The sequence below is a fragment of the Rhinopithecus bieti genome, unplaced genomic scaffold, assembly GCF_001698545.2.
Source record: "Rhinopithecus bieti isolate Rb0 unplaced genomic scaffold, ASM169854v2 scaffold_20892, whole genome shotgun sequence".
NCBI lineage: Eukaryota > Metazoa > Chordata > Mammalia > Primates > Cercopithecidae > Rhinopithecus > Rhinopithecus bieti.
The window spans coordinates 2090028-2109547 of NW_016810602.1; positions in this window are offsets into that span (position 1 = coordinate 2090028).

The window sequence follows — 19520 nt, forward strand, 5'->3', positions numbered from 1 at the left end:
TTTTTTTTTTTTTTTGAGAAGGAGCATCGCTCTGTCACCAGGCTGGAGTACAGTGATGTGATCTCGGCTCACTGCAACCTCTGCCTCCCGAGTTCAAGTGATTCTCCTACTTCAGCCTCCTGAGTAGCTGGGATTACAAGCGCGTGCCACCACACCTGGCTAATTTTGTATTTTTAGTAGAGATGGGGTTTCACCACGTTGGTCAGGCTTGTCTCGAACTCCTGACCTCGTGATCTGCCCACCTCGGCCTCCCAAAGTGCTGGGATTACAGGTGTGAGCCACCGTGCCTAGCCAGATTCCAGCATTTCAGTCGGTCCAGTGGGCAGCTTTGGATGCTTCCAATGGAAGGGGCTAGAGCATTAAGGAAAATCCCCTGCAGATCTCAAGGAAGACTCTAGAGACAATTCTCTCTAAAAACTTCAAATGAAGTCCCACTTCACTCTAGAAGAAGGTGAATGTACAAAACTAGGAAGCAAAAAACAAGCGGCTTCTTTCACACAGCCTTCTGCCCTCTGCCAAATACATATATTGTACATTTATATACTGTAGAACATTTCATGAAGTCCTCCCACTTCCGAGCTTTGGAAAGAATGCATTGCAAGACACACCCTTTCTGGATCCAAAGAGGAATTCCCTAGACACTGGGTGTGTGCTGAAAGCACAAAACTGGACTGTGGGGACAGGCTCCCACAGGCAAATGTCTCTAAGCTGAAGCTGGTGAGCACCTGGTGAAGACATAGGGTAGAAAGCACCACTCTCAGGAAGGTAATGGAGAGAAGAGAAAAACTTGGTTTCATTATCAATCCAGAGGTTATAGTAAGAGGAGTGTACACTTAAGCAATTTCTTCCTAGGCAGACCCAAGAAGCAACTCCTAGAAAATGTTAAGCCAACATTGCTTTTGCACTCCCTATGTGCCAGGCACTAGATTAGGTGCTTTATGTGCAGTAGCCACTTTAATATTCAGAGTGAACCTATGAGGCTTATTATTATCCCAGTTTTGCAGATGAGGAAATAGAGGCGTAGAGGGGTTAAGTAACTTACTCAAAGTCACACAGCTCATATGTGTGACTGGAGCCTCTCTGACCAGATCCGTGTGATGTGGAACCACATACTCCAGTAATTCCTTGTCCCCTTCCCGTCTCCCGCGCCAAACAACTCTCAGAATTATGCTTATACTCTGCCCCACTAATAATACCTCTGCTCTGCTTATTATACCCATGCCTGCACATATAGTTGATCACATTGGTGCTTTGGAAGTTGTGTACACCAGGTCACAGGGAATATGAGTGACTCTCCTGGCGCACCCAGCTGAGGAAGGCAGTGTTATGTGGGGAAAAGGACACCGGACTGGGGTTTATAAGGGCAGAGTTCTAGCTTGAAATCTCCCATGAACAGCCTTATGACCATGGGCAAATCACTTAACCTCCCTGGGCCTCTACGAGCTCACCTGTGTAGGCACTGGCAACTTTTCAGCATCCATTACCCCCATTCAATCATAAGGCCTCCCTCTGGTGAGATTTGTTGAGACCGTGTATTTAAACATAGAACCACTAAAGCCACTCAGCTGCTAGAACAGCCTGCCTAAGTGGAATCCCTGCCCTGCTGGCTGTGAAAGCCCAAGTAATTTTTTTTTAACTCACTTTGCCTCTATCTCCCCTCTGCAGAAGAATGGACCTATCTCATAAGTTGCTGTAAAGATTAAAGAAATAATGTCTGGAACAGCGCAAGCAGTACATAAATGTTATTATTACTGTTAACAACATGTAATCTATATACCTTCTCATGTCTAGGTTCGTTTTCCCTGTTGTCTAAGCCCGGTTCTGACTGTCTCACCTATGGTGATGGAATCAATTGCCCGCAGGCGTCTGGCTCTTTACAGAAGTTTGCTCAGAACCAGTGTGACAGCTGACTCCTGCTCATTGAGAAGCGACCCTTCTGCCTCTTGGTTTATTGCAAATTGATTTTACTGTGGGCAACAAACTTTCCCAGAAATACCTGACACTGGTATGATATCTGGAGTAATACTCCATTGTGTGCGTTCCCAAAAATGCACTTCCGATCTGAAACCTGGACAGAACCAGGGATGCAGGAAGAGGGGAAGTTGAAGGGGAAGGTGTCCTACAGGCATTATTCATCTGCTCTTTATTTTAGAGACTGAGAGCTCAGTTCCTTGCTCCTATTTTAATAAAATTGCCACAATTGCACATTGCTTTTAACCTGCAGGCAAACCATACTAACTCAGACCAGGTGGGCTTTGTAAAATGTCAGCATTTTAGGCTATTTTATTCAATTCAAAATATTTTCTAATTTCCCTTGTGATTTATTCTTTGGTCCACAGGGTATTTGGAAGTATATTGTTTAATTTCCAAATACTAAGGGATTTTCCAGTATCTTTCTCTTGTTGATTTCTGGTTTAATTCCACAGTGGTCAGAGAACATACTTTGATTTCAGTTCTTTTAAATTCGCTAACATTCGTTTATGGCCCAAATTATGGTGGGACATATTTTGTGTGCATTTGGAAAGAATGAGTATCTACTGTAGTTGGGTAGAATGTACTGTAAATAAATGTCAATTAGGTTAGGTTGGTTGATAGGGCTCTTTAGGTCTTCTCTATTCTTACTATTTTTCTGCCTGCTTTGTATATTTGTTCTGTTGATATCTCCATCTGTAATTATGGATCTTTCTGTTTCCTCCTTCATTACTATCAGTTTTTGTTTTATGTGCTTGGAGACTCTGTTGTTAGGTATATACACATTTAGGATTGTTAGACCTTCTTGAGAAATCTACTCCCCTATCATCAGGTAATATACCTCTTAACCCTGTCAATATTCCTTGTTTTGAAATCTACTCTGGCATTCTTTTGATTAAGGTCAGCATATTTTATCCCACTCCATCCTTTTACTTTTAATCTATTTGTCTTTATAGGCAGCTCTAGTTGGGTCTAGCTTTTTATATTCAATCTGACAACCTCTTCCTTCGAACTAGGATGATTCAGACTGTGTAATGTAATGTAATTATGGATATGTTGGATTTAAATCTACCATCTTGCTAGTTGTTTTCCATTTGTCACATAGTTTCTTTGTTCTTTTTTTTCTCTTCTCTTGTCTTCTTGTGAATTAAGTATTACTATTTTTTGTTATTCTACTTTATCTCCACTTAAACTACGTTAATTGAAAGTGTTCCCATGCATACTGAACCCAAATTAATGATTATTTCAATGTCTTGCCAGTAGAATTTCATATTATTTTCATCAAAAGAGTGTGGACTTTGGAGTCAATGAAACCTGTATTTGAAACTTGACTCTACCACTAACTGGCTGCGTGGCCTTTGTCAATGTAACCTCTATAGGATTTATTTCTTCATTTGTAAATTGAGATGATCTTTACAACTTTTCAAAGTACCATAAGAATCAGGCTTACCATTCTTCTTACCATAAGAATCACAGTGGCTTACACCTGTCATCCCAGCACTTTGGGAAGCTGAGGCGGGTGGAGCCCAGGAGTTTGAGACCAGCCTGGACACCATGGCAAAAACTCATCTCTACAAAAAAATAGAAAAACTAGCTGGGCATTGTGGCGTGCACCTGTGGTCCCAACTAATCAGGAGGCTGAGGTGGGAGGATCACTTGAGCCCAGGAGGTCAAGGCTATAGTGAGCTGTGACCTCACTACTGCACTCCACAGCCTGGGAAACAGAGTGAGACCCTATCTAAAAAAAAAAAAAAAAAAAAAGAAATCAAAATGAAAATTTTAAGTACCCTAGATAGGTCCAGAAACATAATAAATTACTGACTTTAATGCTATTTGCCTTCCCATTCCATTTATTTATTTATTTATTTATTTATTTTCTTTGTGAGACAAAGTCTTGCTCTGATGCCCAGTCTGGAGTACAGTGGTGTGATCTCGACTCACTGCAACCTCTGCCTCCTGGGTTCAGGAGAGTCTCCTGCCTCAGTCTCCCCAGTAGCTGAGACAACTACAGGCGTGCACCACCACACTTAGCTAATTTTTGTATTTTTAGTAGAAACGAGGTTTCTCCATGTTGGCCAGGCTGGTCTTGAACTCCTGACCTCAGGTGATCCACCCACCTTGGCCTCCCAAAGTGCTGGGATTACAGGCATGAGCCACGGCGCCCGGAGTATTTGTTTTCTGTATAGCTCTGTTTCTAAAAGGGATTTGAGCACTATCAGGGAAGCAAATACCTACCTGGCCTGTTAAGCCCAGGGCAGACATTGCTAATCAATCACAGTACTGTTTCTAAATAAACTCAGATATAACCTTTTTTCTTTCCCTTCCTTCCTTTTTTTTTAATGCATAATCTTTCTCAGCATTGTGTTAGTCAGAGATTAGCCATACTTTTAAAAAACAGAAAAACCCATGTATCACCAAGGACTAACACATCAACCTGCGTTAAAGTTTTGTTGGTACATTTATTATTTTAAATGGGTTAAATCCTCACTTCCTCTAACATTTTACTTTGTTCATTTATTTAGCAAACCCTTCTCTAAAGGTATTGCAAAGGAAAACTTCAGTTTATTCAGCTCCAATGATCCCAAATGCGGAATCAATGAGGTTTTTATTTGGCATCTGTGAAACCAGACACCAGAGAAGAGAAGGGGGTGAAAGCTGGGGAGTAAGCCAGAGGTCAGGGGTGGGGACACAGGGCTGCCTCATCACATTCTCATTTTAGGAACTGACACAAGCATGTGACAAGGACGTGGAGTCTCGTGACAGGTACCGACTATTCCTCCTGGGGCTTCGGGTATCATTTAGCCATGGATGGACAAAGGACAATCTGTCATTTACTTTGAAAAAAAACCTTGACCTTGTGTCCTAGGAAAGCACTGAACACTCTTTATTCAGCTGCCTCTCCCCAGCCCAGCTCTGAAAAGAATGATTTCCTGTTAATAATGCTGGAGCTGTCTGCCATTTCTAGAGTCGTGCTGGTGCCCAAGAACATACATGCAGCTTTGTCCCTTCAGGGTCCTGAGCCTGCTGGGCTGGGACTGGCCTTGTCAGTGGCACAGCCGCTGCCCTTCTTGCAACCCCAGGAGAGGCTGATTTATCATAGGATTCACTTATTATTTATGAAAACATCTGAGACAGAACAGACACGCTGCCTGAAGGGAAATTCAAGGAGCTCCCCTAACCACCACTCAGCCTGAATCTGCAGGGGCACGTGGTGTCCTCAGCCTGCCGTTTTCCTCCTCCATGCCCTCCTTGCTCTACGATTTCTCCCTATCGTTCTGGTCATGAAAACTTAGTAACAACATTCAGGGGTTGGAGCTTCTTGAATTCTTCCACATTACTTGTATTCTATACTTTCGTCTATTTGGGACATAGAATAAACTGGAATGAGCACCTACTTCTAACATGCTTCTGTGGGTTTGAGGTGATATTACCAGAACCCTTAGAAACAGGGCTCAAGGAAAGAGTTTCCTCCCACTCTGTTTCATCAGAGACAGGACATCGTGCGCTGGCATTTGCTGTTCTACTATTTAGAAAATGGTCTTGGTCCAAATGTGTAAGAATGGTTGTAAACACACACAGAGAGCAGGATTCTTACTCTGAAATCCTCTGTAAGGCAGAGGTACAGCTTAAGCCCGTGGCCTCTGACTTCTTGTTGCCTTTGAATACTGCTTTATGTTAGTTTTCATTTGGGAATGTCATAGCGCTATACCAACACTGCTTAGATAAAATACAATAGTAACAGTTACAAAAATCCCTCAAACATAAAGAGAGCATCTACTTTATGTCATCTGCTTTCACATGCAATCTCTCATTCCAACCTTACGCAGTCCTCTGGGCAAGATAAAGTCATTATTCAGAAAACTCGGGTACTGATAACAGCCTACCCAGGGTAATGCACCACTAAAAGGCAGAGCTGAGATTTGAACCTGGGCCTAGAAGCTGATTCTAAATCCAGTGCTTGTTCAACTATTCTTGATCCATAAAAGATGTATTACTTCCCTAAGACCACAATCATGAAATGTGGATTTTTTTTCTCTATTAGACAATGGAGTCCATGTGACTTAACATGAATAACTCCTCAACACACAGGGCAGGAGAGGAACTGGAAGAGATCACTTATTCCATCCCCAGATTACTTACTGACCAACACCAAGGCAGAATAGGGCTCTAGCAGAGCCAGGGAGTATCACCCACTGCAACCAGCCCCTGGAATGAATGACCCCTGTACCCTTGGCGCATGACTCTTGCCTGTACCATCATGCTCTGTGCTCCAGCCATGAGTGCCTGTCCCTGGACTTGGCAGAAACTCTCACTCCCCGGAACCCCCTCTCAGCTTCACCTTGAGAAATGCCCTCCTCTCTCCCTGACTTTCTGCAAGCTCTTGTAAGTGGGCTTCTGTGAATCTTTAGTGATTTCCCCAGGCAAAAACCATCAATCAAAGTCTGTGCTTCTGTAGCAAATTGCACCTGAAATATGGCATCTATACCTTGATAGTAAAAGGAACTATTTTTGTTTCTTCCTTTCCTTGTTAGTCTGTGAAATCTCTAAAGGCAGGGAACAAGAGTTATTTGTCTCTCTAGAGGCCTAGCACAGCTCCTCAATAATGTTAGTTCAATGGAATGGAATTTATTTGAATTGAATTAAACTGGCACACTAACACAAAATTTAGGCACGGATATGCTCTGGGGTATGTGATAAGGAGCATATGGTAATCAAAAGGCCAAGAAGCAAATATTCTCATAAGCCATGTCTGGGTTTGCAAACCCTGTGATTGAATATGTGTATTGTGTGCAAGGCAGCCACAGCTGGTGTATAAGATGTATAATTTTATGATATAAAAATGTGATAGAATGAGGCAATTTTCACATTATGCCTAAAATATTGTGTCAGTGAGATGTTTAACATAGACACCATGTGTTGTTGACAGAGTTGACTCAAAGTATAACTAGAAATTTCACGATAAGTTTGAGACAGTGTTTTAAACGGCTGGGAACAGAGTTAAGGATCCTCTCCAGGGGTCTGCTCTAGAAGTCTGTTCAAGATCCTTAGTGTTCAGTCAATAATCACACAGTCCTTGGGGCTTTGTATCTATCATCTCATGCCATCCTCCCCACACATGTAGGAGGCAGACACTATTGCCCTCCCACTTCTTGGATAGGGAAACTGAGGCAGCTTGAGGCTAAGGAATCTACCCAAAGCCTCAGAGGTGGTGAGCGGTGGAGCTGGGATCTGAACTCATGCCCCAGAGTCCATGCTCTGTTTAGCACCATGGACTATACTCTAAGTTGCCCAGTCAACTTGCCTCAAGCGAACACGTCCTTACATCTAATGTAATCTGAATGATCACATAGTTAGCTCTTGATTTCCAGTTGCGTCCGCTGTGAAAGACAGAAAAAGATACTCAGCACTCTCTTTATAATCTCACTATGAATATTTGAAGACCAGTTTTTAAGTTGTTTCTGAGTTTTCCTTCTATAGTTTAAACAATTCTAATTAGCTTAAAATTTCTCCAAGAGATCCTCTCACCCCATCTCTTAAGTCACCTATAGTTTTTGGGATACACTTTATTTTGGGGGGTAGACTTTCTAAATGATAAAGTGTTCTCCAGTTAGGGCCTGACCAATGCCATACATGGGAAGAGGATTCAGGAGTTTGGTTTATCTTTTCCTCATTAACATTCCAGCATTCCTAGTGATTCTCTATTGCTGAGTCATTTTGTACTTGTGATACAACTGCTAACTTTGAAAACTCCACAATATGTTTTTAAACAGTACCTCTTATAAGCCACTTTGCCTCTTGAATTTGTGGTGTGGATCTTTTTTCTTTTCTTGTTTTGTGTTTTAGTTTGTCAACGCCAATCTGAAAGGGACATATTGAGTTTAGTTCTCACTGTCTGGGATGTTAGCAGCTCCACCTAATTTGGTATCATTCACCAAACACAAGATGCTTTTTCTCAACTCTATCATGTGGGTCACTGAGGAAGCTATTTATATAAACCTCTTCTCCCATAAATATACTTTTCTGGCTTCCAGATACCATGGGAGTGATGAGCTGAGTTCACATTTTAATTCTTTCCAAGAACTGCAGTTGATTATCTGAGCTTTATGCCATTTTATGAAGAAACAATCAAAACTCATTTCCACGTCTGAAGAAATGCTGCTGTTTGGCTTCAGTTCCTGGATTACAACCAAAGCCAAATATACCCTAAATACAGGAGGGACAGCAATGTTCTTTGGAAGCAAAAAGTTTGGCCTGGATATCTGGAACCTACTGAGAGGGCCCTGCCCCAAGTCTGCTCCTAGGCTGCTCTTCCTTTTAGTTATTGCCTAGCAGTGAAAAAATTGCCATCTGGTAGCAAGCCAGGGCAACTATAAACTGAAGTACTGGAAGTCTTTAAACACAGGTTATTGTACTATTTATTTTAGATGTTGTCTCCTAGAAAAGTAAAGACGGGCTTTTTTTTTTAAAAGGAAGTTCTAGGGCTTGTTTGCTTTCCTATTTGTAGGATGTACTGTTTATGCCAATAAATCCTAGGCCTAGCTGATGAGCAAAACCACCTGGGGAGCATTTGGTAAATGCATATGGTCAACCCCTCTCTAATCTCCATCATGATGGTGGTATTGAGAGGTGGAGGCAGGGCATCTCTATTGGTTAAAACTTCCCCCAAATAGTTTAAATTGATTATGATTAAATCCATGTAATAGAATACCAAGCAATCTTTTTAAAAATGAATTAAAGGCCGGGCGTGGTGGCTCAAGCCTGTAATCCCAGCACTTTGGGAGGCCGAGACGGGCGGATCACGAGGTCAGGAGATCGAAAACATTCTGGCTAACACGGTAAAACCCCGTCTCTATTAAAAAATACGAAAAACTAGCCGGGCAAAGTGGTGGGTGCCTGTAGTCCCAGCTACTCAGGAGGCTGAGGCAGGAGAATGGCGTAAACCCGGGGAGCGGAGCTTGCAGTAAGCCGAGATCGCGCCACTGCACTCCAGCCTGGGCGACAGAGCGAGACTTCGTTTCAAAAAACAAAAAACAAAAAACAAAAAATGAATTAAATCTAAACATGTTAATATGGAAAGATCTCACATTAGCCATACAGAATGTGTAGTAAGTTTCCATTTGACATGAATTTGTTAATGTATATGTACTTATATATACTTGCTATACTATACACACATACATGCATACATGTAACACACACATATATATATCTTGTGTGTGTGTGCGCATGTGTGTGGTGTGTAGTAACTCACGACAGGCACCAATCAGAAAGAATGCCACCTGTAGTGCCAGAACATCTGTGCATGGTGTAACCTTTTAGATGATTGTAAAGAAAGGGGTCCCAGAAAAGGGGCCAGAGTGGCTGCGTCTCAGGGGCCTGGAGCAGTGCCTATTTACCAACTTATATGGAAATATTTGAAGATATTCACAAGCAGATGAAGCTTAGTCCTTACATGCAGAAAAGAATTCTGGAAGGATTTCCAAGAGCCTTATACTAGCAGCCTATTAATCAACATTGGCTGATTTAAACAGAAAGAGAAATTACTGGGTAAAGAGAATATTGGGTACAGTCTCCAGAATGACTAAGAAAACAGACAAGAATAAAGGCAGAGTGGACAACTAGCTGCAGCCACAGGCAAGGCCGCACCACTGGCCCAGTCCAGTGAACCCCCTGCTGCTACCACCCATGGTCACTAGATGCTGCTGCTGGTACCACAGCCACCTGAGGACTTCGCAGTAGCACTTAGCGCATCCTCTTGTAACCATTTAGATATGCACCTGTTCTTCCCTATGGACTGCAAGCCTCTTAAGCATAGGAAGAGCATCTTATTAATCTCTGGATTTCTAGCCCCCAACCCAGTTCCTGGCACAGAGTGAGCAGAATGTTAAAAGAAATAAATGAGCAAATAGAATTTAATTGCTAGATATTACATCAATGTAGGCAGAGAGAATGAAAGCTGCATTTAACTGTATGTGTCACTTTCAAACCTCAAAAATGAAAAGGTGCACACACTTTCTCATTCTCTATTCTTCCATTGAAGGCTTGTCAGATGTGGCTTCAAAAAAAATGTATGGCTTGGGTTTCGTGGTAGACTAGTTCTGTCCCTTTCTCTAAATTGAGCATTCTTTTTAGCAGAGATTTTTATAAAGCTATAGTTCCATGAAGTTATTATCTTAACTTCAAATGTTAGGTCCAGATAAAGTGGGACTAGGGGTGAACTGAACTTCTACCTCTATTGAAATGTTTAATTGTCATATCAAAGAATGTCCAATCACACCTCTGAACCTTTCTTAAGCAAGCAACTTGAAACAAAACATGGCTCATATTGACCAGGGTTCTGGAGAGACAAAGCAAATAGCACCTATATATTAATAATTGCAGTGGTTTTCATACTCAGCCAGGAATCAGGGATATACAGCAGAATTCTGGCTTTGCTGGAACCACAAACAAACCATGTAACGCTTGTAAGTTTCATCTGCTTCTTGTAGGCCACAGAGGAGTTAGAGACTGGGAGGCTCTGAGGATGAAGGAAAATAGCATGCTCATAACAATCATGATACAAAGAAAGTGGGCGGTATTTATGGTTATATATATCTACCTAATGCAATTCACTATAAAAAGTATAAGCTCAGAGAAATGAAAACTTATGTTCACACACAAAAAAGCCTGTACATGAATGTCTGCAGCTTCATTTATAATAGCCCCAAACTGGAAATAACCCGGATGACTTACAAAGGACAAATCAAACTATGGTGCATCCACATAATAGAATACTAGTTAGCAACAAAAGTAAACTATTGATAAATGCAACAACCTGGGTGGAATTTCCAGAGAATCATGCTGAGTAAAAAGTCAATCCCAGTAAATTACATGCTAAATGAATCCATGCATGTAACATTCTTAAAGTAAGAAGTATATGTGGCTATAAAACACGAGGGACTCTTGGTTTTTTGTTGTTATTGTTGGTGGTGGTGGTTTTAGACAGGGTCTTACTGCATCACCCAGGCTGGAGTGCAGTGGCATGATCACAGCTCCCTGCAGCCTCAACCTCCTGGGCTCAAGTGATTTTACCATCTCAGCCTCCCAAGTAGCTGGGACCACTACTCCCAGCTATTTTTTTTGTATTTTTAGTAGAGGTGGGGTCTCAGTATATTGCCCAGGGTGGTCTCAAGCTCCTGGGCTCAAGCAATCCTCCTGCCTTGGCCTCCCAAAGTGCTGGGATTATAGGCATGAGCCACCATGCCCTGCCATGTTCTGTGTCTTGACTGGTTCAATATCAATATCTACTGTAAAACTGTGCTATAATTTTGCAAGATGCTACCGTTGGGAGAAACCAGGTAAAGCTTTCACAGGATTTTCTCTGTGTATTATTTCTTACAATTGCATGTGAATCAGTAATTATCTCAAAAAAAGTTTAAAAAAGAAACAAATGAAAATGTATAAGCAAGATAAAGCTGTAAAAATAGGAAACAAGGCCGGGCGCGGTGGCTCTCGCCTGTAATCCCAGCACTTTGGGAGGCCAAGGCAGGCGGATCACAAGGTCAGGAGATTGAGACCATCCTGGCTAACACAGTGAAAACCCGTCTCTACTAAAAATACAAAAAATTAGCTGGGCATGGTGGTGGGCGCCTGTAGTTCCAGTTACTCAGGAGGCTGAGGCAGGAGAATGGCATGAACCTGGGAGGCGGAGCTTGCAGTAAGCCGAAATCACACCACTACACTCCAGCCTGGGCAACACAGAGTGAGACTCCGTCTCGAAAAAAAAAAAAAGGATATAAATGCTTTGAGAGGCTGAGGCAGGAGGATCGCTTGAGCTCATGAGTTTGAGACCAGCCTGGGCAACACAGTGAGACCTCATCTCTACTAAAATTTAAAAAGAAAAATTAGCTGGGTGTGATGGGACATGCCTCTAGTTCCAGCTTATAGGGAGGCTGAGGTGGGAGAAGCACCTGAGTCCAGGAGGTCAAGGCTGCAGTGAGCCATGATTGCTCCACTGCACTCCAGCCTGGGCAACAGAACAAGACTTTGTCTAAAAAAAAAAAGAAAAGAAAAGAAAAAAAAAAGGCCAGGCGCAGTGGCTCATGCCTGTAATCCCAGCAGTTTGGGAGGCCAAGGCAGGTGGATCACCTGGGGTCGGGAGTTCAAGAACAGCCTGACGAACATGGTGAAACTCCGTCTCTACTAAAAATACAAAATTAGCTGGGCGTGGTGGCATGTGCCTGTAATCCCAGCTACTCTGGAGGCTGAGGCAGGAGAATCACTTGAACCTGGGAGGCGGAGGTTGCAGTGAGCTGAGATTGCAGTGAGCTGAGATTATGCCATTGCACTCCAGCCTGGGCAACAAAAGTGAAACTCCGTCTCAAAAACAAATAAAAAAATAAAATCTAAAATCTAAGCAACACTAAGCTCTTATGATTAAGTATTAAATTTGTTGCTGCAAAATAAAAAGAAGAAAACACGATAGGTTTTATATTCTTGTTCTCTGATCAAAATAATCATGGTACATTTTTAGGAGAGACAATCTTTCCCCTGGAAGTCAATTCTGAAAGAGTGATGATCTTAGTCTTAAAATATAACCTGCAGAGCACAAAATAAGGTCTACAGAGGCTAAGCAGGCTAAGAGCTCAGATGCTGTTCATTTTAATGCTTAATAATCCATGACTGGCCAGGCACGGGGGCTCACGCCTGTAATCTCAGCACTTTGGGAGGCCGAGGTGGGTAGATCATTTGAGGTCAGGAGTTCTGAGACTAGCCTGGCCAACATGGTGAAACCCTGTCTCTACTAAAAATACAAAAATTAGCCGGGCATGGTGGCAGGCGCCTGTAATCCCAGCTACTCGGGAGGCTGAGGCAGGAGAATCACTTGAACCTGGAGACAGAGGTTGCAGTGAGCCAAGATCGTGCCATTGCACTCCAGCCTGGGTGACAGAGTGAGACTCTGTCTCAAAAACAAACACAAAAACACAATCCATGACTTGGTTATGGGATCCTGAGAAAATAGTAATACAACTTTCAGGGCTGGTCTTAACATGTAAGTGTGATAGATGATCATCCAGAAAATATGGCTTCAAGAAAATAAAAACAATATTTCACAGCCCAGCTATGTCTTCGCTATGCAGTCTCTGAAAGTCCACCATTAGGGGTGATGCACTTCTTTGGGTTAAGAATTTTTGCTACCTGGGATTCTTCTGTTGAAAATTCAAGGACTGGGTGTTGCTCAAGTGATGCACATAGAGGGGGCCCCTGGGCATCTAAGAGCTTTAGGAGAACTTGAGAAAGAGCATCACCTGCTCTGCTTTCCCATTCAAGGCAACCCCACCCTGTGCTTCCCATCCCAAACTTCTCGCCTCCTCAACGTCTCATTTCCTCCAAGCATCCCCTCTCTCTTGCATCAGCAGTTCCCCCCGCCCACCCCCTCCATTAGGTCATGAGCATCAGCATACAAATGTATTCTAGTATCTCCTGTCTCTGAGAAGCCAAAAACCAGAATAACCCCCCAAACTCCTCGCCTCCTTGACCCACAATGCCTCCTAGCTACTGTGCCATTTCTTTCCTTCCCTGCTCAGCAAATCCAAGGACTATGGAATTGATTTGTCTATAGTCTTGGTCTCTGCTTTCTCACCTGCCTTTCTCTACTCACCCCATTTCGGGAAGGCTGCACACCTCTGAGCCTGCATGGTTGACCGCCACATTCCCAAGTCTGAGGGCCGCTTCTCTCTTCTCACCTTACTGGTTCTTTCTGCAGCATTTCTACTCAGCTTCCCATTGTCTACTTCATGACACAGTTTTTTGGTCCCATGACTCCCCACACTCTGGGTTTTCCTGATATCTTGCTGGCTGTTAGCACATTCTGAAGCCGATTTGGGTTGTTGGAGACCATAAGGGAACTTAGTGTGTTTTATCTGCTCCTCCTCTGCCCCTTCTAACACTTCTTTGCCTAAAACCCTCCATCTGCTTCCCGACCCAATTAGTGTAAAATCCCAACACCCTACACACCTGTGAAACACAAAGCATCTGGTTCCCACCAACTCCTTCTCATTCATCCAGAATGGCATGGAGCATGTCTGCATAGTCATGGGGGCATTCTTAGGGTTCAGTACAGCAGGTGCACAATAAATATTTGTTTGTCAATCAGTGAATCGATGACTTAGTAAGAGAAACTTAAAATTCAACATTGGTAATAACAGCTCTCCACCTCAGGGTCCTGACTTGAAGAGCCAGTGTCTATAACCACCATGCCTTCTGGTTTGCTGTGAGAAGTAGAGGGAAAAAATGGCCTAGTTTTAAAAATCCACACAATAGTTCTTTAATGGGTATGTGTTACAGTTTGAGTACCCTGATGACATTTAGGGCTCCTCCTCATTTTGTTCTTTGTAGGCAGTGATACAAGACTCTGGAGGCCTCCAGCAAATGCTCAATTTATACCTTTCAGGTCTGCGTCAGTGTGGGATTATCAGTACACATTGAAGGATGTGTGTGAAGGGAAAGAGTGTAGGAGATGAGATAATTATTTCCAGGTGAAGCGACTGTATTCAGGTAGCAACCAGCACATTTAAAGAGAGTCAGTGGCTCAGAGAAACCACACAAAGGAACACGCTTCCCTGAATTAAAAAGCGTGCAGTAAAGCCACTGCCACATCCACGTGAGTCCTCTGCCCTGCTGCAGGCACAAGCTGACACTGATTTGAGCTGTCTGAGCATGTAGAGGATTTACTGCATTTTTTTTTTCTTGAGGGCATTTTTTTTTTTAACATTCTCACACATGCATTGGTCTGTGCTTATTGCAAAGTGAAAGAATTGGAGAAGGGAATGAAATACTCATCGTCAACCTGCAACCACATCCTGGTAGTTTATGGAGAGTTGATATCCACTCATTTTTTTCCCATTCTCTTTTCCATTGTCTGCCTTTTTTTTCCATCTGTAAATATTTAAGTTTGTTCCTCTGAAAAAAGGAGGGATGGCTTAGAAAACCACAATAACATTATTACATCTGAAAATTGCTGGGCGCAATGGCTCACACCTGTAATCAGCACTTTGGGAGGCTGAGGTGGGCGGATCACCTGAGGTCAGGAGTTCGAGACCAGCCTGGTCAACATGGTGAAACCCCGTCTCCACTAAAATACAAAATTAGCTGGGCGTGATGGCGCACACCTGTAATTTCAGCTACTCAGGAAGCTGAGGAGAGAGAATCGCTTGAACCTGGGAGCCGGAGGTTGCGGGGAGCCGAGATCGTGCCACTGCACTCCAGCATGGGCAACAGAGTGAGACTGTCTCAAAAAATAAATAAATAATAAAAAAAATTTTCAATCATTCCTTCACATCAAATATCCCCTTAGTATTAAATTTCCTTAATTATATATGTTTAAATAGTTGGTTTGTTCAAATCAGGATCTAAACAAAGTCTACCCATTATATTTGACTGATACGGCTTTTTTTTTTTTTTTTTTTTTTTGAGACAGGGTCTTGCTCCGTCACCCAGACTGAAGTGCACTAGAGTAATCATGACTCACTGCAGCTAAATTTTTAACTTTTGTAGAGACAGGGTTTTGCTATGTTGACCAGGCTGGTCTTGAGCTACCTGGCCTTAGGCAATCCTCCCACCTCAGCCTCCCAAAGTTCTGGGGTTACAGGCATGAGCCACCATGCCTGGCCAATATGTCTCTTGTTTCTTTTTTTACCTAAAAGTTCTCCTTCTAGCCCTTTATCCCCTTGCTATTTGTTGAAGAAACTGGGTAACTTTTTCTGTAGAGTTCTCATTTTGAATGTTTCAATTGCATCCCTGTAGTGCTATTTAACATGTTCCTCCCTCCCTGAATTTCCTATAGATTGGTTGTTAGATTTAGTGGCTCAGTCTGGTGCAGGTGGTTTTTTTTTTTTTTTGGCAAGAACATTTCCTAATTATTCCCAGTGCATACACGGGGCAACTCATAGATGCCCAGGTGTGTTGTAAAGTCCCATCGGGGGCACCTGATGCCCAGGTGTCTCTCAAGATGTCAGCTGCCACTGATCATCAGTACCTAGATCCATTATTGCACTAAGAGTTCTCAAAATGGTGATAGTCTAGCTGTATCATTCCTTTTTAATTTATTACCTGGAATATTTCTATAAAGAGAAAATTTCCCTCATCAATTATTTGGGTCGCTCTGAGGTACAATTTGGAAGGGAAATCAATATGTGCCATTTTCAGACTTGAGAGGTAGAAAAAGCCAGGGAAAAGAGGCAAAACTCAGATGAACCCTCTGGGCTACTTGGTAAGAGTGTTCCTCAAGGCATTGATACAGGAGGAGGAGGGAGCGACTAATGGAAATGAGATTTGAGATCGTCTAATCTGCGGGGCCCTATTACTTCTGCATGGATAATTATGAGTTGGCTGACTGGTAAGCCCTTAGTCTCCGCGATTCCTCACCTGCCTGCTCCTTTGTTCTGTTATTGAGCTTTGTCCTGACTCCTAAATTCAGCTATGAGGGCAGAACCCCACCTTATACTTCTTGAGTCCCTCATAGCCCTAACAAGGCACTGAGCACTGAGTTGCCTATCAATGAATGACTGCTTGTAAATTCAAAGTGATAAATTATTTATTTTATAATAATTCTCACAAGCACTTCTGAAGTGTCTATCTGGTCACAGGGCTGGATGGAATGACATAGTTCCAACCCTCAATAAGTCTTAAATCAATAATGAACAACACTGTCCCAGATCAACATGAAGGAGCCAGATATTTGAACCAGTCTTAAATAAATACGCAAAACACACGGATGTTCCAAAGGTAATATGTTACTGCCAGATTGCCTGCCAGACGCTCACACCAGAGCACACTCCTGCCCTGCCTTCTGTGCATGAGGATGCTCACATTCCCACCCGCTTGCCAACAGTCATTATCATTCCTTCAAATCTTTTACAATTCTATAGGTTAAAAAATGGAATCATGTTTTTTTTGGTGTTTTTTGTTTGTTTGTTTGTTTTTTGTTTTTTTTTGAGACGGAGTTTCACTCTTGTTGCCCAGGCTGGAGTCCAATGGCGCAATCTCAGCTCACTGCAACCTCCACCTCCCGTGTTCAAGTGATTCTCCTGCCTCAGCCTCCGGAGTAGCTGAAATTACAGGCACCTGCCACCACGCCTGGTTAATTATTTTGTATTTATAGTAGAGATGGAGTTTCACCATGTTGGCCAGTCTGGTCTCGATCTCCTGACCTCAGATGATCCTCCCACCTCGGCCTCCCAAAGTGCTGGGATTACAGGCATGAGCCACCACACCGGCCCATTATATGTTCTAGTTTATACTTCAGTTAGTAGCGAGAACTAACCCCTCTTCCCATTGGCCATTTGTGTTCCTCCTTTTGCGGTTGATTACCTATTCATGCCTCTTACTCATCTGCATTGAGGTCCCTGTGTACTGCTGGGTGGGACTGGGTGCTAAATGCCACAATGCATGAATTCCAGGACACTCTCAAAACAATTATCTACTGTTTTTCAAAAAGAAGAAAATACGGCCAGGTGTAGTGGCTCACTACTATAATCCCAGCACTTTGGGAGGCTGAGGCAGGTGGATCACCTGAGGTCAGGAGTTCGAGACCAGCCTGACCAACATAGTGAAACCTGGTTTCTACTAAAAATACACAAATTAGCCAGGCACCATGGCATGTGTCTGTAGTCCCAGCTTCTCGGGCAGCTGAACAGGAGAATCACTTGAGTCTGGGAGGCAGAAGTTGCAGTGAACTGGGTTCATGCCATTACACTCCAGCCTAGGCAACAGAGGGAGACCTTGTCTCGGGGGGGAAAAAAAGGAGAAAAAAATACATGTATGTAAAAAATGCTTAAAGAAAAATAACTTTTAATCTTCTCAGAACCGTTGTTAGTAAATAGTTATTTCCTTCCAGATCTTCTAAACATGTAAGTGTAGGTGTTTTCACATATACAGGATCTTATTCTATTCAGCTTTTCTGTAACCTGTTTTCCTCATAAGAATCTTTGTGATCTCTTCAAAGAATGACCAATCAATAAGAGAATGATAGTTTGTTAATAGAAAAATAAGCAAAGAGTATGAATAGGTGATTATTCACAAAAGGAGAGGCACAAATGGCCAATGTGAAGAGGTATTCGGCCTTACTGTTAGTTGGAAACATAAATTAAAACAAACATATGATTCCATTTTTTACTATTATAGACTTGGCAAAGATTCCAAGAAATAATGCCCAGAGTTTGCACGTGGCGAGAAAGTGGGCATTCTCATACAGAGATGCAGGTAATATGCTTTGGAGCTAGCATTTTGAGAGAAAATTTGACACTAATACATTCTTGAGAATAAATCTGCCCTTTGATGCACCAGTATCACTTGCAGAAGCTTATTCTAAGGAAATAACCAGTAATTTGAGCGGCAACGTGTGTGTAAAAGAAAGTAGGGGATTGAAAGCCAGCTGCAGTGGTGCACACTGCAGTCCCAGCTACTCGGGAGGCTGAGGCCAGGGCATCTCCTGAGCCCAAGAGTTCAAGTCCAGCTTGAGAAACATAGCGAGATCCAGTCCCTTTAAAAAACAAAAACAAACAAACAAAAAACAGTGGAGTGGACAAGTACACTGTGGCATATCATACCATAGAATACTGTGGGGCAATTAAAATCATGTTTTAAAAGAATATTGGCTGATGTAGGAAAATGTTCACAATGTATTACCATGTGGAAGAGGGAGACTGTCAAAAGGGTACATGGTATGACCCCATTTTTGCTTGTACATATATGCACACAAATGTCTGAAAAGAGATTCACCAAAATATTAACAATAAGTTTTTCTGGGTCAGGAGATTATGAGTGTTTAATTTTTTCTTTGTGCTTTTTCTAAGGTTTTTTACACTGAACAAGTATTACTTGTGTGAAGTAGTGGGGAAGATGTCATTAAAAATGGTTTTCAAGAGAAGTACTGGTTGATATGGGGCAACCACAAATAGACTTAAGAATTTGATTCTAAATAGAGCCAATGTTCTGACACTGGCCAGTTGAAGTGGGAGAAATGACATCCCCAACCAAGGTCTTAGGCTTAGGTTACCACTCTTGTACCAGATTTCAGTTTGACCTGACCTCTCAGGGTGAGGGCCCAGGCCCTCAGCCCCAGGGCATTTTCCTTGTGTTCTGTGTAAGCCTCTGGGTTAGAGGTAGGAGAGGTAAAGGAAATGAGAACAAATTATTCTGCACAAGGAGGAGGGAGACCAAGACGCAAAGGAAGTGGCCCCAGACACCAAGCCTCTTGGCATGGCTCACCTAGACTGCCTGAGGCATCACCCCACAGGGACAGCCACCAGCATGTCCCCAAACTCAGACACAGAACAACTTTATGAACCTGCTGCCAGGCACAGACTGCTCCAGAGATGAAAGCAGAGAGATCTGCAAATAAAACAAGGGGTGGGAGTCCATCCCATGCTTTCGGTTCCCTGAAACTTCTTTCTGCAACCTGAAACTTGTTCAGAGGGAGGAGAGATGAATGGTAATGGGTCTTGGAGAAGTTCAATTTACTTTTCTTTCTTAATAAAGTATAAAAATTACCTAAGAGATCAGAATGC